This window comes from Dermacentor andersoni, chromosome 1, assembly GCF_023375885.2.
Source record: "Dermacentor andersoni chromosome 1, qqDerAnde1_hic_scaffold, whole genome shotgun sequence".
In the NCBI taxonomy this organism is placed as follows: Eukaryota; Metazoa; Arthropoda; class Arachnida; order Ixodida; family Ixodidae; genus Dermacentor; species Dermacentor andersoni.
The window spans coordinates 58,715,324-58,739,868 of NC_092814.1; the positions used below are offsets into that span (position 1 = coordinate 58,715,324).

At 46.6% G+C, this 24,545-nt stretch overlaps 1 long non-coding RNA gene across 1 annotated transcript; it reads left to right on the top strand.

The window, feature by feature from the left end:
- Nucleotides 1–8,779: 8,779 nt before the first annotated feature.
- LOC140215220 (uncharacterized) lies at nucleotides 8,780–11,546 on the top strand. The gene is made up of 2 exons (XR_011892159.1): nucleotides 8,780–10,266; nucleotides 10,344–11,546. It is a non-coding gene; the product is annotated as an uncharacterized lncRNA (long non-coding RNA).
- The last annotated feature ends 12,999 nt before the right edge of the window (nucleotides 11,547–24,545 follow it).

The following is a 24,545-nucleotide window of genomic DNA, read 5'->3' on the forward strand; positions in this document are numbered from 1 at the left end:
AACTAAGGGCAGTCCAGAGGGCCCATGATGTTGCTGAAAGGCTTGGCCTGACAGTGCCAACGTGGGAGCGTCCCGCCTTGGCTAGAGAAGTCGAGCCTCCGGACCTCATCACAATAAAAGTTTTCACACACACACAGTGCCCGGGCTAAGCGTCGATATACCCGGAAGCATCGCGAAAGTGAAATAGCGGTACAGCGGAATTTCGGCTAATGAAAAATAATTATCGTCTGCTTCTTTCCCGTTCCACTTGCGCGGAACCCTATATGCACACCCGCAGCGCGGAGCTGTTAGTCTTTTTTTTTTTCGGGAAGCAACCGCAGCTCGAACCGATTACGCTGTAACATTTTAAAAGACAGACTCGTAGGAGCCACCCTAAAGAAGGGGAGGAGAAGAAACGGCGCGAGTACGTTAGAACGGATGAATAGAACCATGAAGAATTTCTCACCTTTAAATTCGACTTGAAGGCCCGGTCTTTTGTGCTGGTGAACGTCAACCTAGGAGAAAAGAAAAGAAGGTAAATACAACGACGCTTCCACAGGGCGCACGAAGCTAATGTAATTGAACGACGTGGTGGCTAATAAACAGGAAAGGCAAAGGCAAAATTAGCACAGCGAAAAAAAATTACACTGCGTTCAGGTAAAGCTGATGAACGCTGAACGCATCTCTGAACGCACTTCTGAACGCATCTCTGAACGTAAAATAAGAAGCACGCTGTGGCATCCCGACTCCCTCAAGCCAGGACCCACCCTACAGTATTTGGACACTATTTCGGGCAGCCTGAGGCGACTGATAACTGCGATAACGTTCCAATACGCTGCAGCGTTCCCGTGTGCGGGAGTGCACATGTTCCTCCATGGAAAAAAAGATTGTTCTTAATCGGCCCTGGGGATGGCCGGTGTTGGGAAGAAAAGCAGACGACGCAGTTGGTTTTGGTTTCGGCTTCAGTATTTGACAGTAGCGTCCCTTGCGTTACTAGCCGCAAAAATTTTTTGGTGGCGCCCTCTAGCACGTGAAGTCAGTAACATCCGCTCAAGCCACGGCGTCATAGAATAAAGGACCACCGTGGTCACAGAAACTACCATAAGCGATCTTTCCGTCGATAACGTGGAATGTTTCCCATGGCGAGAGTGTACGATACATATATTACATTACACTCATTGTGGCCTCGTGGATCCGCCCGCTAGTCTCTACGCGCGCGTACAAGGCACATTGTAGCCTTGGCCAGGCCGGGCCAACTTCATTCAGGCTTGATGGCGCGAGGTAGTGGTATTCACGCTGGATAGGCAGCGGGCGCCGCTGTGTTTCTCGTTCGAAGCGCAGGTTAGACGAGCAGAGCTACTAGCTCCGAGCACTCTCTTCCTATCTCTGTCATCTTTCCGTCTCTTCACCTCCTTACCCGATGTGTCAGCCGCGCGGTAGATAGTTACGATTGTAGTGAGCAGGCCTTCCTCTTCTCTGTGAATATCTCTCCTATCATGAGCGAAATATTGAAAGTGGGATTAGAAGCACTGGAAAACGTTATAAGTGTGTTTTGTTTCTTAGAAAAGCCAAATCGTTTTGTAGGGCATTCGGGCGTCAACTCGTCTCATTGGACCTTATCCATCTGTCGTCTGTAACCAAAGTGCAGAGCTAAAGTACGGCGTTCAATCTCTTGCACTTGCGCTTGACGGTGACTCGGGCCTACGCTTTCCTATGCGGCGCGTTAGCATTTTACTACGAAAAAAATTATTACAGCGTTTACTACAGCGCTATTTTCTCTTTATTTTGTCTACATGTCATTAAATGCCATAGGCTTCATCGCAGCAACTGTCACTTCGAATCCGAAAAGGCGTGTTGGATCTTACAGAGGGAACGGGAAGGGGGTTGGGGCGGTCATCTCGTACAAATGTAACAATGTTAAAGAGCTGGCTATATTGAGGGGGCCTTTCACTATAGTCATAACACGTACTATGGTGACGGGGTAACGTCAGCCGACGTCATGGAGGAAAGAAGCAAAACGCTTAATCTTTCTTTCCTCCATGGCCGATGTAGAACCTACGTAATCGTAAACTTTCCCGTCTGATTTCAGTTGTGCTTTCATGTAATAAACAGAAAAATAGTCTCATGGCGCCGCGCAAAAGCGTAAGGCTCACAAATGTGGGTGTCTCGTGGAGGTCCTGGGTACGAACTGCATTTTCGGCATTATTATTATAATTTTTTTCTAGAGCGTAGATCTTAAGCGCCCGTTCCTGCGGCGAGTGTCGGCGTTGTCCTACAGCGCAACCGAGCGAACGAGCACTGCGAGAGATGAGAGCGAACACGGAGCGCAGCGGGGTTGAAAAAATCGGCGAGAGAGAGAGGTCTGTCTGTGGCGGCTGCTATGAATCGCGCCCACGCGTCACCCACGCGCTGCCTGCCGTGATCTCCCGATTAGCGAGGCAATCGCGTCACGCTTCGCTCCGTTTGCAACGTGGCGCACAAGACAAATTGTCCGCGCGAGCCAATATATCGTGGAATGAAAAAACACGCACAGCCATAGAGCTGCGCTCAAATTTCACATAATCGTCGGTTAATTTTTTTTTATTTACCTAAATACCACTACTGCACAATTATTTTCTTCGTTTGACTCGTGCAAGTATTTGTTCTTTTGTCCTGTGCTTCACCGCCACGCCTGACACGGCGGGCTGCTGCCAAGGGGAGCAAAGAGACCCGTTGCGTAGCTCAGGAGGATGTGGCCAATGAATAATGACGCGGTAATTGTTACGTTGTTACTGCGCGCCGTGAGACGGGTCAACCACTGACTAGCAAATCTCTGAGAACATAACATGCGACGGAATAAAAGGGTCACCCTCACTTTAGCAACTACACAGTGAGGTGGCCCGTCATAGTAGTGTACAGACTCATAACGGGCCCCATGACCACAGTGAGTACTAAATGTTGAATTAAAAGGAAATGAAAGTGGACGAAAAAAGTTGCTGCGGGTGGGCGAAAATACATAGCAAACAGTCAGAAAATACATTCTTGCTAATGACTAACGAAAGTTTATGTGGAATATGTACTGGAAGAGATGTACTGATTTTCGCGAAAAGAGATATCAGTAGCAAGGGCAATACTGCTAGGCCAAATAAGAAAGGTATAACCTTTTTTTTAAAAAAAATGGTTTATTTTCTCTCTCTCTCTCTCTCTCTCTCTCTCTCTCTCTCTCTCTCTTTTTTTTTTTTTTTTTTTTTTTTTTTTTTTTTTATTAGGGGGGACGCTCACACAGTTAACCTGCAAATTACTGCGTGAACTGGACAAGGGAATGGCATACCGCACGTCGAAACGTTCACGTTGCGCTGATCGCTCGAAAACGCCGTCGGAAACGCGTTTTCGCGGTGTGGGATAGTGCGTCGTCTGCTCTGTTCTCGGACAGGCTTTGTAGCGCGGATAGATGCATATGGAGAAAGGGAGACGGTTACCGGCGAACGCTTCGGCTCTAGTGCCGTGCACAATAGTAGCTCTAGTGAAGAGGTGAACAGAGGAGAACCAAAGCAAAAACAACGGAACAAACTGCGTAGTCTAACCGGAATTAACTTCACGAGCTACGCAAACGTGGGTGTTTGCAAAACAAATATGGCTAAATAAACATGCTTTGTGCGTGAGGCAATGCACGCGAAGTTGGTGGAACGAAGTCATATCATAAGTTGTTGCTCTGCTGCACGTAACTAATTAAGCAACATACTAGATGGCTCTACATGTGCCCGTAAAGTTGCCTTTAAAATATATATATATATATATATATATATATATAATATTTCGCTGAATGCGGTTGCACGACAGCCCGCGTTTTCGACTTCTGAGATGACTGGGGTTTGGCTCGAGGCAGGCCTACAACGAGCTCAGGTATTCATTTGCTTGGAAAAGCAAGCAAGCAAGAAACTGCCATACATACAAGGGGTACTCAAAAGTACTTCTTTATTCCAAAATATTAGTCACCTTCAAATTATACTCCGTGACTCAACTAATTTGTTAAACCACTTTATTCATTGTTCACAACCATTCAGCAACTGATTGATCATAATAAGATCGCAGTTTCTTTACGTTAAATCCAAGGATTCATTTATTAAAACGCTTTACGTGTTTCCTCGCATGCATTACGAAATATGATCTACTGAAACTTTGTGCATATCAGCAAATAATTTTCCTGGCTGGACACGCTGCTCCATAGCGTAACAAAGGACAGGTTAACGACAAGGTAACACAAAGTGCATAATGCGTGATTACTCAAAACTGCGTTATTTTCCTTTAGAGCGTGTGGCTTTTACCTATAGAATTCTGTTACGTCTCAACACCACCAAGGGTGTTCATTTAACGTTTTACACGTGTCAAACCACCCCACCTCCTATCCAGACGTCAATGCGGCATGGACAACGACAGCGCTATCCACACCATTACCTGGAAACCTGAGAAAAGGATGAAAGGGAGGGAACCACGGCAACGAATTGATAGGCGCAGTTAAATAGACGAGTCAAATCAACCCCCCATCCCTCGGCACTTATCCAGCCGTCAAGACAGCGCGTAAACCCGCTGTTGCAGGGTTCCACGAGAGGCCCTCAGCCGCCCTTCACCTGGCAGACTGAGCGAAGCTAGAAAAGAAAATGGGGGGGGGGGGGGGGGGGGTGATTATGACATTATGACAACGACTCTCCACGCTTTTTCTTGGTTATAGTAAATATCAAAGTACATCACTGAACGAAACCTCCTTTTATACAGGAAAAGTTCGTAAGTGATGTTGTGGTCATGTACAAGAATGAAAAAGACGCTCACGGCCTCATGTAGAGACCGTAGCCTCGTGTAAACAGCCTGCCCAGAGTGTTCTGAATAAATAGATGCAATGAATTATACTCATACGAATTTCACTACTCCAGAAGAAACACCTGCATGTCTGGCACTCTCTTAACAAATTCTGAGCATTGCCCCTTAGGCAATTTGTTGAACTTTCCGCCATACACCAGCGTAACCTAATTAAAGGGCAGCATTTTCAAAAGTTACCTTTCAAAATTTCCAAGTTTCAGTAATTCTTTGCTAGCAATGTCGTGAGGGTACTTCGTTCTATTACAATTCGCATTTACGGTACTTAGTCGGTACATAGCGCCGCGTTATAGCAGTGTTATGGTGAGGACCAAGGCTCTGCTGTAACAAAGCGCTAAATACCGACTACGTGCCGTAAATGCACGTGTTATTAAGAGGTAGTGCCGTCTTGACGTTGTTCTTTGAAGATTGTTGAAACTCGGCGTATCTTTTGGAATATTTTGTTTGTTTGTTTGTTTGTTTGTTTGTTTGTTTGTTTGTTTGTTTGTTTGTGCGTTCATGGTATGACCGCAGCCGTGACCCAGTAAGTAGAACACCCGGCTCGGCGGCGGGAAGTGCGTGGTTGGATACCCACCGCCGGACACGCACCGGTTTATAAGGGGGATACAAGCAAGCCCCAGCTAGGCGTCCGGTTTTCGGGGGTGCGTTGCTTAGGGGAGGTTTTACAGACATCTACGTTCGCTGCGCAGGAACCAAGAAAAACAAACCAGCCTTAATCACACTGGCGTTCCCATATCGCCAACTTCCCAGCACGTGGGTGCCTTTCCGAGCGTCCGGAGCTTCCGCAGTTGCTGACCACGTGGCTGGGAGCGCGCTTCCACCTCTTTTACCTGTAGGTACCCGGCGGCAGCATACGTCTGCCTGCTACAGCAGCTGCGACGTTCATAGCGGTGCAAGGGCCGCCCAGGGACCTCAAATACCTACACGATCCCCCTATAGAGATGAGTACCCATTAAAAGAAGCGAGCGCCAGGTCCTGGTACATCTCTACCCATTAGAAAAAGAAAAAACGGTGGGTTTTCGGCGGCACCGGGATCCGAACGCAGTACCTTTCGCATGTGAGGTGGACGTTCCACCATTTCACCACCGCTGTGTTTTTTTTTAAATTATTATTATTATTGTTGTGGTGGTGAAATGGTACATTTCTGGGTATGTGTTTCATCGTTTCTCCATGCGATGTGATTTCATCACAGACAAGAAAACCACACTTTTTCAGTCTACCAGAACTGCTTCTACAATTACACCAGCACTAAGAAGGTCATGGGTGCCTGTAATCGCAATTTGCTCTTTGCAGTTTGTTAATTACCTTATTGGGCTGCAAATACCTGCTTGTGGTGTCCAGAGGCCGACAAAACGCCGTTGAATCAAAAAACATCGCAGCGCTCAAACGAATTCACGTGGAGCCGAAATTTCGAAGGCGGCCACACCATCACTTCCAAACGCCAGCTTACTGTAAATCTGGAGGATCCCGTCAATGGCGTCATTTCGCATTTACTATAACGAATCTCGCACGTGCTGAATCTTCAAATACACATCAATAAGAGCCTAGCTCTACGTTGACTCTCCCGATCTTTGAAGATAACTTGGCATGAGTTTTTTTTTTTTTCTAATTACAGAGCAACTGCACAGAAACAAAAAAAAAAAATCTACTTTGAGACACTTTTTAGATATTTTTTTTTAGACATCTATTGACTCAGATCGGGCCGTGTATTCGGATCGTGAATGTCAACGTGTATTCCATGCGTCTCAAGTCAGGCGGTGTTCGTAGACTTTTGAGGTTATGTTTCCCGACTACAAGCCACATCTTTGTATTTAAAAGGTCTTAAATGTATTTCCCCTTATTTTGCATCGCTAAAAATCGCTCCTAAGTGAATGCATCAAGCAGCAGCCATTTCAAAACACGACGCTACCATGCCACGATTGTGTGCACGAGACGGAACAACGTTTGTTGCATCTTCAGAACGGCCGCAACCTCGAGCCAATTCTTTTTCATGCTGTACAGCTTTATATAATTTATATAATGCCAAGGCATACACGATGCAGGCATAGTACACGATTCTGCAACAAGAGTAGATTGATTTCTTGAACCTTTGTGGTCGATCGTTTGGTTGCTAGAACATTTTCATTGCCCCACAGTACAGCGGGACTATGAGGAAAGCCGCAGTAGAAGACTGTGGATTAATTATCACCTCACCTGTCCTACTTTAATTTAGCTAAATCTAAGTGATGGGGAGGTTTATCATTTGTCTACATTCGAATATGGCCACCGCGAGATGGAGCTGAACCCGCGATATCGTGTTCAGAAGGAGAACGCTATATCCACTGTGCCACCGTAAATGTAGAAAGTCAGGCCTTTGTATTTTTTATCAAAAGCACCTGTGTTTTTTTTCTAGCGCTTGAGGTTGCTTATTAGTTCATGACACAAACGAAAGCAATAATTAAATCTGGCTGAAAAGAGGTTTTTTCCACATTAAGTGTCTTAGGGCGGAGAAGCCTGACGTAAAGGAGGAGCGCGGACCTGCTCGGATTTTAATTCATACTTTGCTTTATTTCGGCAAATCCTGACAATAGGAGAACAAGCGTATTAGAAGCATCAGCGGCAGCTGCTTCATCCGTATTTTCTCGCTTCGACATTGTTTTAAATTTCCGCTGTAAAAAACCATGCACATATACAATATATTTAACTGTATACACAGGAGAAAGCTTATTATATCTTTAAAGAGAAAGAGGTAGTCAAGTGACAATTATTTCTAAAGGTATGGATAGCTTACGCCTAGAGAATAAATATGTTGCTTTATGTTCACGTCGATTCAAAATGCTTTGCGTGTTTTTCTTACCCTGAAAAAAAAAAAAAAGACATGCAGACTTTAGTGCCCCTCGGCAGCCTTTTTTCAATGCGGGTGAAATGCGGGTAAAATGCGGGTGAATGATATGTGTCTCAGTATCGCTTCTCTTTCCAGTAAGCAAAGCTAACGACTGATTAAAAAAATACTTCTAATAATTTACCAATTTCTTTAGGGATGGAAATGACGTCACTAGCATATGCAGAGGTCAGACATACAGGGTGTTTCAGCGAACACTTTCAAAATTTTTCAAAGGTTGCCTGCGGCAGAAAGCTCAATTCTAGTTTATGAGCCGGCCTACTCAAAGCGGCGGACACTACTTGCCCAAAAAAACGAAATGCAAAATTGACTAATTAACAAAAATTTACTAATTAACGTCTAGCTAATTATCTGATGACCCATATTGCAATTTACAAATTCTAGCAGTGGACTTCGCAAGGCGGATCAACTAGGAACGAATTCTTAGGACGACACCTGTTTGGAGATATAAATTCCCGAACTTTGCGGAGAAATGCACTGGCGCACCAGTTGTGCGCTTCAGTGCATGAAACGACGTTTCTTTTCTATCTTTCTTTTTATTTTAACAAATTAACTGGAACGCCAATGCATTTCTCCGCCAAGTTCGGGAATTTATATCTCGAAACTGGTCTCACCTTGAAAATTCCTTCCGAGTGGATCCGCCTAAATTGCGAACTCCACGGCTATAATTTGTAAATTGCAATGTGGCCATAATTAAAGCTATAGCTTTAATTACAACATGTAGATATACATAACAATAGCGCACCACTCAGAAAAACATGCACGGAAGACAGCAAAAGTTCGTGTTTGGCAATATTCAAGTGTTTAAAAATGACTTTACGGATACTGCGCGTCGTTTTATTTTCTTCTTTTATTGCGATATCAATTATATAAACATTCGAGGCGCTTCCGTGCCGCCGCCGCAGTCGCGGAGCTTTCTGGATATCAACCGCGCTCGTGCGGCCCACGCGCTGAGGGTTGGAAGGCCTCCATATATCAGTCTTATATATAATACGGTAACGTTTAGGTATACCTTCAGTTGCAAGTAACCTATAATATAAAGGTTACTAGGTTGCTACAAGAACTTGATATTTCTGTTTTTGTTAATTTCTGTCGCGGCTAGAGGCTACATGTGTCGAAGCAGGTATTTTAAAGGTTACTGGCAACGCCAAATGCCTCCTAATCTTTAGACTGCAACTTATAAAAAAGTAATTCGTGGCTCAGGGGACCTATTGTATGGATTTGAAGTTTGCTGATTATTGTGTGGTATTGCGATCCTGGTATGATGTTTTCAGCCAGGACTAACATGTAAAATATGGTGTAAATATGTAAATATGGCACGGGACGGAGACAGGTTGGACTAAACTAGGATGTTATTGATGCCAGTCAGAATGTTTGCTTTCGCAATGAAAAAAAAAAAGTACGAGCGCATGCTTTTCTTAAACCAACCACAGGCCGTCCAGAGGGCCCGCGACGTCGCGGAGAGTCACCATCTCCCTGTCCCGTCGTGGGCAGAGCCACCAACTTGATCGGGGAGCCTTCGGTTCCCCCCAATCAAGTTCCTCAGGACACTCTAATATTAAAGTTCTTGTCACTGTCACGAGCGCATGCTCAAGTGAACCAGCAGCAATTCACAGATCAATTTTATATACTGCATACATGCCATTATAATATAAAAGCAAGCCACAGAAGCATCGGACAATATTGTGGCGAGCAATGTTCTGGAATAAATTATAACTACGGTTCAATATGGTGGAAAGCCCCTCGCTATCACTGCAGGCATTTTAGGCTGTGGTATGAAACCTACCTGCACAAAAACTAAAGGCGGATGCATTACGGTGATTGAATATACATTTTTACCCAGTATTTTTTTTTTATTCCTTTTTGTATCAATGCTTCCTTTAGTCGCGTTTGTTATATATCCTCCTGAAAAACGACACCCTTTGACAGCAGGACGCACGCTGCAAAGGGCGCACGCCGGCGCACGCTAAAAGCTCTACGACCGACAGAATAAAAGCGTCGAGCAGGCCCAATAACTATTATGAAGGGGAGATAAATCCTTTGTAACAAGACTTACTGTACATGTCAAGGGAATGTAATATGCCGCCGTGTTTTTTTTTTTCTTTTTTTTTTTTGCATTTGCATTCTAACGTATAGACCAGAACACGCTAGCCTCGCACCCAGGCTAGTCGAACGCATACTCTCGCACCCGGATTGCCCGGTCGACCAGCGCCATTTTGTTCTGGGCTGCCAAAGCGTGTTCGCCGGCGACCAGCAGACATGGCTAGCGCTAGCTCTAGGACTCCAAAGTGCGGAAATGTGCCCGTTCACGCGAATCCAAAGTACAAGAAGTCATCTGGGCATCGTTGCGTCGTGTTTGGATGCCAAAATAACCAGCGGAAAAGGAGCAGGTTGCTAGCGCTGTTTGCGAAGAGCACAATACATGTAGGGAATCGTGCCGGTGCGGTGTTTTCAGCCTGCACGGATTTCCATCCGCAACGAAGAATGACAAGCTGCGCCACCGGTGGATAGCTGCAGTGAATAGGAAGAACTACCAACCCAGTGAAAATGCACGAGTGAGTATTCGATCTGTGTATCTTTTGGTGCCACGTTCAACTTTGCGCCCTACGAACGTAATATGTGTAACACGCAGGTTTGCTCCGAGCACTTTCTGGACAAGCCCACATAGCAGAATCCCGCGCCGGTGCTTCGCCTTGGCTATAACAAGACGGCAAGCCTTTTCGTGTTTTCATTCAGGCAGAGCTCCCGACGGTTAAGCGGAACAGTTGAGTTTGCGGTTAGCGATACTTGCAGCTGCTGCACGGCATGACCATTAAGCGTGAACGACAAGTTGTAAACGATAGTATGTTGCCCTGCTGGTGAGCGTTATTGCTAATGAAAGTAAAACGAAGTCTGCTCGTCACGTAGCATGCGTCGACAAAAACGTAAACAACGACTGCTCGTCGCCGAAGGCGTTCTTGCAGCGCGCCTGTCTTTACGAGCTGGTGTTGCAGGTGTCATTCGTAACGAATTCATTTGAGCATCCTGAGCTCTAAACTGCGTGCGGGCTGTTATGCAGGGCAAAGCGCAAAATTTTTCCGTTCATAAGGCGAGGAAAATAAGGTGCTTAATTATTGTTGTATTTTGTAACAAAATTTTGCTCGTTCTCACCAGTTTCTTTTACTGTTTACTAAGGGAGCGCTAACAATCCGATATGGCCTCGCACAAGCGAAACAGGTCTGATACCAGGTAGCTGCAGTTGGTGGGGCTAATTTTTTGGAATGCAGGTGCGGTTGTCTTGTACCAAAGGCTTCCCTGATGATGCAGCTTTAAGTAGGGATGGTAATTTTATGTGCCCTGTCATGGTTTGTGCAACTGTACAAAACCTGCATCCGTCATGCTCGCCCTGTTATATGGGCTTTGACTGCACATGAAGTTGAACATTATAACTACTGTAGTTCCTCATTTTCCAATGAGTGCAGGTTTAGCATCACATGCTGCTTGTTCGAGTACTGTAGGCTTGTGTTCTTAATGTTGTACTCTTAAGGGGTTGCACGATACAATTGGCCTGGTGCATTTTCTATTTCATTTTGAGAGGACTTTATGTCTTCGCAACAGTGATGGCATGGGAAAGAACTACAGCCCTTCTTACTATAACATATATATTGTTTTCAATGTGCAGGTGGTGAAGGGCAGGCGTCTGCTAATCAGGCAGTCAAACGACCTCGCCAGTTGGTTGCCAAACGCGGCCAACCCAGTAGTGACCATGACAAACAAGACCAAACTGAAAGTGCAGAGGACAATGTTCTGCGTGCTTTAATAAAATGTGGCACCAACACAGTGCTGTAAAATCCTTCACAGGTTACGTGCTTATGTGGTTACCCGATGTATTCGCTTCTGCAGTCAGCACATCACTCAGTGTGGCCATTGCGGACTTGCATGAGGTCTTCCAGTTTGATTGAATCGAGACAGCGAAAACGACAGGCTAGAAAAAACGCGAAACACGCCTTCCGCCCAGCTAAAAAGCCCAAGTTTCGCTTTCGCGCCGGGTCGCATCTCCCGGCGTGGCAGCCCAGGCCTGCTACTTCGCGGCGCTTGGGATAGATGGCGCGACCGGCGCTCATCAATATGGCGGCGCGCTTTGAATTCACGGTGTTCTGGTGTATAAGATTGGGTTGTTCCTAAATTGCAGCAAACGTCGGGTTTCTTAGAGAACGCCAGACAGGCACCACTTTTGCCCGCTCACGAACACGCGAGAACGACGTCGCTACATTCACAAGGTCTCGTAGAGAGATGACCGGGCGCTCACGGTATGAGGCAAAAATGGCGGCTGGCCAAATGAGCAGGATGAAAATAAAAACGAACAGCAACATCTTTAAACTATAGAGTATTACAATTTTAATATATGGTTATGTGACACTCTGATGGAACTGTAGCTTAATTATCAGTTTTAGTTGCGCTCTATAGATGGGTGCCATAATTAAACGCGCTTGAGCTTCAGCCAAACATGAGTGCAGTCATATCCCCTCTGCGTTGTGTAGCTATCGACACATATAGGGCTATCGAGTAGCATGCCGGGAATGGTGTCCCCGGTGTGGTCGTTTCGTATCGATTGTGTCGCGCTTTGTTTCATCGCTTTAACCACGTTTTAACTCTATCTGATTTGGTGGCGTGTGCTTGCCAAGCGTGTTGTGTGTCTGAGTCGCTCGTGACGCGTTGTACAATTACCAAATATAGTCCTAAAGGTGCGCGAGCCGCTGAAAAGAAGCCATGCCGCCGTGGAGTAGCGACATGTTTGGCGCGATGCGTGACTGCTGCAAGGAGCCGCATTGCCGATCGAATATGGTGAAAGTTCTTGGTTTACGTGAGAGTGCTGAGCATCGGTTATGTTGTGACTGTTGTAATGAATGCCGAAAACAGCCATAAATGTGACCAAAGTAAGCAATGCTTCTTGTTGAATTATTTATTTGTTGTTGTACGTGTGTTGTTTATTTCACCGTCAACTCATGCTCATGCTTACGCTACTCAGGTTTATTGAAGCGAACTATTTCCTCGCTTCATTAACACAGTCTTTTTTTATCTCTATCAGTCACCGTGTGTTAGTTATTCTTAAAGATCGAGTAAATGTTGCATTCTTGTGCGTACGCACAGCATTCGACCTCATGCACGGAACTGGTGTTTTGTGCTGATATAGTCATACGTTTACAAATGAATTGCAAGCTATCTTCCAGTAATTCAGTATGCAATCACTTGGTATTGCGTTTTTACTCTTAAACTGTCACATTCTCGCGGTGTTGCTTTTTGTACTGCAGTGAAGTACGAACTGACTTGGGAATTGATTCGCATTAATTGGTTTGAATTGATTAATACTTGTTTCGTTAATTCATTTTGAATTTTTGTTGTTACCAAAATTTCCTAGACAGAGCATACTCAAAGTTTTCCTGTTTAATTATACGTTGTGTGGTAATATTTTATCTGTTTGTGGTTTATTTATGTCATAGTGACATGACGTGCGGTAACTGTCAACTGAAGTTTATTTCAGAAAAGCATAATATTCATACCGGCTCAAACGAGTGGAAATAATCGCACGCTCAAGCCAGCATTTTACAAATCGGCCATTACATTTCTGTCGTTGGGAATATCACCCTAGGGAAACAAAGATGCTGTTTCCGCATGCCTCGTCACATTCAATAGAGACTTTTAGCTTGTACGCTATTCCGGTAAACGGGAGCGGTTTGGGTGGATTACCGGATGGTCGGGGCGTAAACGTGAGCGGTGAAGCCGCCTGGTGTTGTAGAGCTCAACCAGACAAACGCATAGCTAAAACTGCAGTAATTCACCATATCCTGCTTCGCCACTCGTGCAAATTTTTGGCAGCGGCGTAATTATGAACATGATTACGCCAGCAGCTAAGCAGAATATAGCAATTAGCTCTGTGTTTGTGTGGTTGAGCTTTGCGCCACCAGCTGGCGCCACCAATCTGGCCGCTCACCTTGACGCCCCCGCTAAACCGGAAAACCGCCCGCGCTTGCCCGAATACCGGACACGCTAAAGGTCTCTAATGCTGGTGAAGCGAGCAATCGCAAACCTATGTTTTGTCAATGCGCTCCGAAAATCATACCCTCACCGGATGCCCGGGAGTTTTTTTAGACAAAAAGAGCGGCTACTGGAAGCAGGCTACCCTATCCGCGCACTTTTATCAGTGGCGGAAAATGCGCTGGAAAAATTAGCTCAACCGGGTGGTAATCGCGAGCGCAGCCATGAAAGGAGAAAGAAGGTGGTTGTACCGTACATGCATGGTATATCACATGGTTTAAAGAAGGTGGCCCAAAAAGTGGAAGTGGACGTCGTACCTTCAGCTCCACAAAAGCTATCAAGCATACGTAAGGCCACCGATCCGTTGAGAAAGCCGCGCCGAGGCTGCGCGAATAACCATCGCCCGCCGTTTGTGCACTGCGCGCAAGGTGTCGTATATCGCTTCCGTTTCTCGTGCGGCAACGTGTACATAGGCAGACAGGCAGATGCCTCTATGACAGGCTAAGGGAACACAAGCAACAATTGAACTGTTATCGAGATGGACATGTCTCTGTGCACTGCGATGATTTCGGGTGTAATGATGATTGTGTAGTCGCATTTAGAAATGCTTATAAAGATACGAGGGGAGTTGTAGAAGCAAGCTTGATTGCAAAAAAAGGTGCGAAGTGTGTCAGCGCTGCGTCGATTTCTCTGAGCAGAAATGAAATGGCCTATCTGGAAAATACTGGGTTGCACGTGCGATTTCCACTCGTTTGAGCCGGTATAAATACCATGCTTTTCTACAATAAAATTTAGTTGATACGCGCGTCCTGTCGTCTTTCTTGTCGGTGTGAATCCAGCGCTATGACCTCAATTGATGCAACGAACCAATTAGCCCAAAAATCTGCACTCCTGGATTATTTATGCCTCTTTCGTTAATGTTGATAGCTGTTTGCAGTGCGACTTAAACAAGTAACTATGAGATTGTAAGATTACTATTCTGTCTTTGTGGGCTCCACTGCAAAGCAAGGAGATTGGAAAATTAGGAAATAACATACTGGCCGCAAACAGACATGACTGTGCTCTCAACAGGGATCAGTCTTCCTTATGATAGTCTAAAACCTACATGTATTTGTATTTAGACATATTGTACACGAATCTTCAACATTTATGTCTATTTGCATCATTCCTGGTGCTGCTGTAGAAATGTGTGCTGCCACGCAGCGCTGTGCTCGAGGGTCTTTTCATAATTGCTTCGTGGCCGTGAAAAAAAAAAAAAGAGCAAGGCAAGATGTATTTTTGCTTATGAAGGGAAAACGTTGAGTTACCTTGTTTTGAATATGCAAATAAAGCAATCATGATATTTTCATTAAATGTTTTGTGTCCGCTTCTCTTCTCACAGCTGCTGCACACATCATTTCCACAATGTGGGTGTTGCCGCCTCATACCTCCGTAAATTTCATTTTGATACAGGCATGTTGCATGCCGTGTTTTTAAAGAAGTGTTCTCGAAGTTTTTTATTTTAATTAAGGGCGTAGGTTTTCAGTAATTAAGTGCTTAATTTGCAATGAGAAGCGTTAGTTCCATTAGCGCGTGTCCTGCGCGGACGGAAGGAAACACAGTATTTGGGAGGGCGGCAGCTGTCTGACTTTTCTAATTAGCGCGCGTGGAACTAGTTAATAGTAGACGGTTTTTTTTTTTTTTTTTGAAGGTTCTTGTGAGTGCGTAATTTATGGAAGTTTAGTTATTGTGTTAAGGTACGTGTCCTGTACGGACTATAGGACGAAAAAACGTCTGTACAATAGGCAAGTATGCGTTAGGTTGTGACAAAGCGCGATTTTGATTACGTATCGGTTCAGTTGACGAGGCTGGTCAGTTGCACCAGTACGTGCAATAAGCACGCCACTGCGATAGAGTATGAACAGGCTGTTCATGAAGTTAGGCTGCATAAGTTATGTTGACGCCTTTAATTGTAGCTACGCCTTTGCTCTCGTGCAGCGCGAAAGTCGGGTTTGGTTGAACTCAAAACGAATGTGAACCCTCGCTATGTCGGCACGAAATTCTGGGGTCGAAATTTTCATTCCCCAGTTGAGCGCGTTCTACTGAAATTTTGGTAGGAAGCCTGGTGAGTTAACAGCTGAATCCGGCGGTTCTATACGGGATGTGGTGCGGTGTTGCCGGGATCGACTCTTCCGTGCCGGTTATTGCGCGATGGCTGGAGGTATTCCGAGTGTGCCTGCAGTTGTTGCAGAGAGCAAAGCCATCTCTCGTCACCAGCCATTCTCATCCTGACCAACGGTTGTCAGCGCTGTCCTGTGGAGATTTTCCGGTCTGCGGAGGAGCTGTTACGGTCGGCCACCGGCGGAACCGACCTGCCAGCATCTCCTGCCCTACTGCGACGGATCGCTCCGTGAGGCTTATAATACGTCACCTCGGACACAACATGCAGCGGCGAGACCCAGGGGAGACACGTTTGACGGCTACCGATTTGATGGATGCATTTGGTTGCCGACTACGACGCTGAGACAAAGAAACTCCAATGAAAGTGCGTTATACGCCGCTTCGTTAAGGTCGCTACTGGGCCATACCAGGAGCCACGACGCGCACACGGAGCCAGCGTGATAAAGGCCGCCATCTTCGAGCACCCCCTTTTTTTTTTTTACCATGGGACAGTGAGCCGTGTGCGACCGAGGGTGTTTCTCCGATGGCATTAAGGTGCCGCAGTGATTGCGCGCACTCCCGCTCTCAAGGCGACTACGAGCGCTCCGATTGGAAGTGACATGCGGATTTGCCTCGCCTATAGCGATCTAGGAAGGACAGAGGGGTACAAAGAAGGCGCCTTTGGTGTGCTGTGTTTTTCTGACGTGTTCTGATGTGCGCTCGCAATAAGATGTAGTCTGGTTTTGACTGTAGCTCATGCTACGAGAACGTGTACTGCGCCCGGTGCTCCGGCCAGTACGAAAACCCATCGTACTAGGTAAATAAGTTTGCCTTTCAATTGTAAAATAAAAAAAAAAACTTGTTCTGCTCATCCTCCGACCTCGTACTCTTGACTAATGAAACAACCCTCCTCAAGTAAGCTAGGATTACGGCGCGGGCCCTCTTAGCCTCCTTGTGACGCATCGGCGGCGTATTCCGTGTGACGTCAGACGCCTAGGCCACGACTGCCGGCTCCTACAACAGTATATTGCCCGAAAGCTTCTGTAACAATTGTCGATACTCTTACAGTCAGTGCCTGTTATTACGAAGCAGAGGTCAGCAAAGTAGGCGACAGTGTTTTGCCAAAGATGTAGTTATGACATGAATTATTTACTGCATATTAAAAAAAAAGAAAGCTTATGTGTGTTATCTGATGAACACAAAAGCTATTTCCGCCTCAAGGATGTCGTGTGCGCTCTTGTTGAGTTAGAAAACACTCCTGACGAGTAAAACTTGTTAACATGACGTTTCTGAAGGAACAGTTAAGTAAAAGCAGAGTAGGACTCTGGTAAAAGCTAAAGAATAGGAAAACGACAACAGTGGCAGAAATACACACACACACTGTTACGGTTGGCGCCCCGCACCTCGTGCAGAAAGGGCTTTCTCTCACCCGACTTCACCCACCATGCCTCGTCGAGATGAAGCGTGACTTCCTAATTCGCCATGACCATTTCAAGTGTCTGGCAGTCTGGCGGTAGCCCCGCAGTGCTTACAGGCCTCTTTTGTGTGTGTGTGTGTGTGTGTGTGTGTGTGTGTGTGTGTGTGTGTGTGTGTGTGTGTGTGTGTGTGTGTGTGTGTGCGTACGTGCGTGCGACTTCAGAGGGACCCTTTCCTCGAACGGTCAAACTCTACAGGAGAACTTCCACGAACCAGCAACGCGCAAAAGAGACAGACAAGCGTCTACAATTCCAGGAGGTTCGGTACCACCAGAGGCGTGGTATAACCGGAAGCGGAGCCCTCTTTCCGTCCATCCGACACTGTGCCGGTCACGTGACGTCGACGGAAGCAAGATCCCTCCCACGATTCTGAAGAGCCCATTTAAGGAGCACCGGAATGTAATTTTAATCACTGCATTCTCTTCTCATCATCTTTCATCAACCTTTGAATAAACCGGGCAAGTTTCGCAATAGAAATCGTCTCGTCCTTGCCCGGTCGCTATGGTCTACCGGACGCTTGCAGCCCGCCGACAACGAAACGCTACCCAATAGTAACGTACGGTCGAGCTTCGATAGGCAGGCGTCGCTACAACTCGGCAGCAGTACGATACGCTACCCTGGAGTACGCAACAACAGGCACACAAAGAAAAGCTACTTTTAGAAAGGAAAAGATGAAAAGTTCTGTTGTGGCGACAACAACAAAAAGAAGATAACCTTTGGTAATTTACGTTTCGAAAGTTCCATGCCTGCATGTCTCTGCGTTCATTTCATATTGCGTTAGTCTTGCTGTGTATAGGCCATGTATTATGATACTGCAATAGGGCGTGCTGTGTCCATCCTATACATTATATAGTAGGATACAAATTAAAAAAAAAAAAAAAACAGCAGTTGCCATCCAATACACACGGACCGCGCGGGATTACTCCGCCAGCCAATAATAGCATCAAAAAAAATCGTCGTCATGCGATCATTTCAAAATTGAGTCGAACTTGATACCTCCGGAGCGTCTGCTGTTCTTGAAGTCTTTTCATCGGCGGAAGCGATGACGTGTGCAACAGACATGGACAAAGTGTATGGAGTCTGAGCAGTTCACTCTTCAAATGTCGGCCGTACAGTTCATTTCACTGCTTACCCCATTTTACTCATCAAACTTCACTGCCAACTGAAGCGAAACTTGACAATAAATACGTGCAGCGAAGCAAACGTTTTATTTCAGCTCAATAAAGAATTAGGCTTTCACCGTTCCACTATAATATACGAGTGAAAACGTACAAAATTATGCGCTTATAGCTTTATTTTATACATACGGCCCTTTTCTTTAGGTAACAGGGAAAGTATGAAGTACTAACTATTTGCATCCTCGTGGAGGAACAGTGGCTGTCGGTTATGAGCGCGTGGGCGGGGCTTCACTGCAGACTTGAATTGTATCCGACTATATTAATTTATTGAAATAAATATTTTACTAGCTAATTTTGTTTATACACGAATGCGTTCCTACAATCCTACAAATGTAGGTAAGGTTGCCACATGTGCAATGAACTGTTCAAAAATTAAATCCGAGAAGTGCCTAATTATAGTACGATCCCACGTATAGTGGGAGGACCCATTTTGTAGACAAGGAATGGGGACCAGTTTCTAGTCGCTCGCCTGGATGAAAAATCGGTACTAGATGATGAATACCCGAACGTGTATTCACGCATCAGTGCGGCTTTTTGGTGTCAAAGAACTACGAATGCGTGCGAAGAACTGTGTGAAGCACAGGCGTAAAAATGGTTCCATTGTTCCAATTACACAGGTTTTATATTCTGCTGCTGGAAGCGATCTTATCACTCCCGACACAACTTGTATTAGAAAAAAGAGCCATCTCATAGAAAATATCAATATATTTAATTAATCAATGTTCGGTGCTACGAGACCTCTGCGACAGCGTCCCCTTCTGTTCAGTGGCCCGTCGCGCGGTCGTGTTGCCACCTTCGGCGGCCCTGGACTTGCCGACGCTGCCGGAAGCCTGATTCATTGGCGAAATCATGCGGGACATCTCATTTCTCTTCGACATGGCTGGAGATGCGCCGATGCCGTCAGCTCCAAAGGCTGCCCTGAACGAGGATGGAAATGGGCTGGCTGCAGTGGTGTTGTTTTTCCTGAGCGCAGCGGCAATGCGTGCGGCCCGGCACGTGAGTCGCCGTGGTCGGCGACGGCAGCTTGTTCGCCATTGCCAGGAAAGGCGGCAAAGGCATGTGGCTTTCGGGCGTTTCGTTCTCCCTTCGGGGAATTCTCGCCGGTTATTCTGGTCCCTAGGTCGGTATGGGGCTAAGCCAGCTCCGGTGGCGCCCACGGCGGCGATGGTGAGCCGTTTGCTGCTTCTGGGTCCGGATGCTGGTCTGCCCTGCGCGAGTGGGCGCGGTGTCCATGGTGGCGTGGGGGCCTTCCGAGGTGCAACTCGCTGATGCTTTCCTCGGCGGCTCCGAGAGCGTGAGGAATTTTGATGCCACTCGAACGATTGAGGCAGGCCAAACGGTAGCGCATGAATGGGTGGCTCGCCTATAGTAGCCGTGTGCCAGCTGGCACCAGTGGCAGCGGCGGCTCCCTTGGTCACGGCAGGTATGTACCGGTCCAACGTGCACCCATTCCACTCGAATTGCAATGGTTTGCCCGTTTTTTCCTGCGCCCTGGATCCACCGCATGCTCCCGATGCCTCGAATGGTCCTCCGCCCTGGAAGGGCGCGAAGTAGAGTGAAGCCAGAGGGCGGTACCGTGGAGACCGCAGCGTACGCCTACGGGTGGGCCGCGTGGCCCAGAGCGGCGGGATTCGCCCCGAGGGCACTACCCGGCTTCGTTTGGGGCGTCCGCTGTACCTCATCCAGGCTCCGGGGCAGGGGGGCGGAGTAACACTCAGCGCGAAGGGCTGGGTTGTGTGGGCGCGGGAACTTCTGCGGGTCGCAGTCGGTGTCCGAAATGGAACAGCCTCCTGGAGCTCAGCGTCGGCCACCCCGTTTCAAACGGCTGGCTCGAGTGTGCGGATGCCACCAGATCGCGTGACCGATCCCAGCGAGAGTGTCCTTCGTCTTCCTTCGTCTCCAGCCATCATGTCGCCTCGGACTCTTGTATAGTGCAGCTCACGGGAGTGGTTCCCACACTAATAAGTCGTACAGTTTTTAAGCGCCATGCCGATCCTATACTTTGGTATATATATAACTCTTGCTTTGCAAAGCAATGCTCAAGCGTGAGTGAAGCGCACGGTACGCGGGGAGATACGATCGAGGCTCCGCAATAATTAACTGCGCAAATAACGAATGGGAGTACATGCTGCCCATAACCTTATCGCCATGCAAAAACCGATTTGTCTGCGTCATTTGCGACTGGGGAATAGCGTCGCTACGCTTTGCCGAGACTGAATGCGATAGAGCCGTAAGATTAGACAAACTAATGTTAGTCACCCGATCGTGAATTATCCTATGCGATCATGCAGTTTAAAAATGCCGCTAAAATGCAGTATCTTTTTTTTTTTCAAATGGTATTACAAAACGGGGAATAATGCGAGATCACAGTGATATAGCATGATGTTTTTCGAAATCCACAATTGGTGTGCATCGACAGGCTATTCAAATTTAGACCACTTTTGTTAATAGAATTCTTTTAAAAATACGCTTATGATGCGGATATCACTATAGCTTTAATTAAGACATGTAGATATAGATAACAATAGCGCACCTCTCGCTGGCGTTTAGAACAAAATGCACGTAAACAGACAGCAAAAGATCCTGTTTCGCAATATTCATGTCATTAAGAATGACTTTACAGATACTGTGCGTCGTTTTCTTTTCTTCTTTCATTGCAATAATAAATATAAATACATTCGCCGCACGGAAGTGCCGCGAAAGTCGAGACTTTCCGGTCTGCGGAGGAGCTGTTACGGTCGGCCAGCGGCGGAACCGACCTGCCAGCCTCTCCTGCCCTACTGCGACGGATCGCTTCGTGAGGCTCACAATACGTCACCTCGGACACAACATGCAACGGCGACACCAAGGCGAGAGACGTTTGACGGCTACCGGTTTGATGGATGCATTTGGTCGCCGACTACGCCGCTGAGACCAAGAAACTCCTATGAAAGTGCGTTATACGCCGCTTCGTTATGGTCGCTACTGGGCCATACCAGGAGCCACGACGCGCACACGGAGCCAGCGTGATAAAGGCCGCCATCTTCGAGCACCCCCTTTTTTTTTTTTACCATGGGACAGTGAGCCGTGTGCGACCGAGGGTGTTTCTCCGATGGCATTAAGGTGCCGCAGTGATTGCGCGCACTCCCGCTCTCAAGGCGACTACGAGCGCTCCGATTGGAAGTGACATGCGGATTTGCCTGGCCTATAGCGATCTAGGAAGGACAGAGGGGTACAAAGAAGGCGCCTTTGGTGTGCTGTGTTTTTCTGACGTGTTCTGATGTGCGCTCGCAATAAGATGTAGTCTGGTTTTGACTGTAGCTCATGCTACGAGAACGTGTACTGCGCCCGGTGCTCCGGCCAGTACGAAAACCCATCGTACTAGGTAAATAAGTTTGCCTTTCAATTGTAAAATAAAAAAAAAAACTTGTTCTGCTCATCCTCCGACCTCGTACTCTTGACTAATGAAACAACCCTCCTCAAGTAAGCTAGGATTACGGCGCGGGCCCTCTTAGCCTCCTTGTGACGCATCGGCGGCGTATTCCGTGTGACGTCAGACGCCTAGGCCACGACTGCCGGCTCCTACAACAGTATATTGCCCGAAAGCTTCTGTAACAATTGTCGATACTCTTACAGTCAGTGCCTGTTATTACGAAGCAGAGGTCAGCAAAGCAGGTGACAGTGTTTTGCCAAAGATGTAGTTATGACATGAATTCTTTACTGCATATTAAAAAAAAAGAAAGCTTGTGTGTGTTATTTGATGAACACAAAAGCTATTTCCGCCTCATGGATGTCATGTGCGCTCTTGTTGAGTTAGAAAACACTCGTGACGAGTAAAACTTGTTAACATGACGTTTCTGAAGGAACAGTTAAGTAAAAGCAGAGTAGGACTCTGGTAAAAGCTAAAGAATAGGAAAACGACAACAGTGGCAGAAATACACACACACACCGTTACGCTTGGCGCCCCGCACCTCGTGCAGAAAGGACTTTCTCTCATCCACCTTCTTCGTCGAAATGAGGCGTGACTTCTCCTGCCGCGGTTGGCGTCCCGCACCTCGTGCAAAAAGGACTTTCTCTCACCCTACTTCACCCACCATGCCTCGTCGAGATGAAGCGTGACTTCCTAATTCGCCATGACCAGTTCAAGTGCCTGGCAATCTGGCGGTAGCACCGCAGTGCTTACAGGCCTCTTTTGTGTGTGTGTGTGTGTGTGTGTGTGTGTGTGTGTGTGTGTGTGTGTGTGTGTGTGTGTGTGTGTGTGTGTGTGTGTGTGTGTGTGTGTGTGTGTGTGTGTGTGTGTGTGCGTGCGTGTGTGTGTGTGTGTGCGCGCGACTTCAGAGGGACCCTTTCCTCGAACGGTCAAACTCTACAGGAGAACTTCCACGAACCAGCAACGCGCAAAAGAGACGGACAAGCCTCTACAATTCCAGGAGGCTCGGTACCACCAGAGGCGTGGTATAACCGGAAGCGGGGCCCTCTTTCCGTCAATCCGACTCTGTGCCGGTCACGTGACGTCCACGGAAGCAAGATCCCTCCCACGATTGTAAAGAGCCTATTTAAGGGGCTCCGAAATGTAATTTTAATCACTTCATTCTCTTCTCATCATCTTTCATCAACCTTTGAATAAACCGGGCAAGTTTCGTAATAGAAATCGTCTCGTCCTTGCCCGGTCGCTATGGTCTACCGGACGCTTGCAGCCCGCCGACAACGAAACGCTACCCAATAGTAACGTACGGTCGAGCTTCGATAGGCAGGCGTCGCTACAACTCGGCAGCAGTACGATACGCTACCCTGGAGTACGCAACAACAGGCACACAAAGAAAAGCTACTTTTAGAAAGGAAAAGATGAAAAGTTCTGTTGTGGCGACAACAACAAAAGGAAGATAACCTTTGGTAATTTACGTTTCGAAAGTTCCATGCCTGCATGTCTCTGCGTTCATTTCATATTGCGTTAGTCTTGCTGTGTATAGGTCATGTATTATGATACTGCAATAGGGCGTGCTGTGTCCATCCTATACATTTTATAGTAGGATACAAATTTAAAAAAAAAACAGCAGTTGGCATCCAATACACACGTACGGACCGCGCGGGATTACTCCGCCAGCCAATAATAGAATCAAACAAAATCGTCATGCGATCATTTCAAAATTGAGTCGAACTTGATACCTCCGGAGCGTCTGCTGTTCTTGAAGTCTTTTCATCGGCGGAAGCGATGAGGTGTGCAACAGACATGGACAAAGTGTACGGAGTCTGAGCAGTTCACTCTTCAAATGTCGGCCGTACAGTTCATTTCACTGCTTACCCCATTTTACTCATCAAACTTCACTGCCAACTGAAGCGAAACCTTACAATAAATACGTGTAGCGAAGCAAACGTTTTATTTCAGCTCAATAAAGAATTAGGCTTTCACCGTTCCACTATAATATACGAGTGAAAACGTACAAAATTACGCGCTTATAGCTTTATTTTATACATACGGCCGTTTTCTTTAGGTAACAGGGAAAGTATGAAGTACGAACTATTTGCATATTTATACACAAATGCGTTCCTACAATCCTACAAATGTAGGTAAGGTTGCCCCTTGTGCAATGAACTGTTCAAAAATTAAATTCGAGAAGTGCCTAATTATCGTACGATCCCACGTAGCGGGTAGGACCCATTTTGTAGACAAGGAATGGGGACCAGTTTCTAGTCGCTCGCCTGGCTGAAAAATCGGTACTAGACGATGAATGCCCGAACGTGTATTCACGCATCTGTGCGGCTTTTTGGTGTCAAAAAACTACGTATGCCTGCGAAGAACTGTGTAGCACAGGCGTAAAAATGGTTCCATTGTTCGAATTACACAGGTCTTATATTCTGCTCCTGGCAGCGATCTTATCACTCCCGACACAACTTGTATTAGAAAAAAGAGCCATCTCATAGAAAATATCAATATATTTAATTAATCAATGTTCGGTGCTACGAGACCTCTGCGACAGCGTCCCCTTCTGTTCAGTGGCCCGTCGCGCGGTCGTGTTGCCACCTTCGGCGGCCCTGGACTTGCCGACG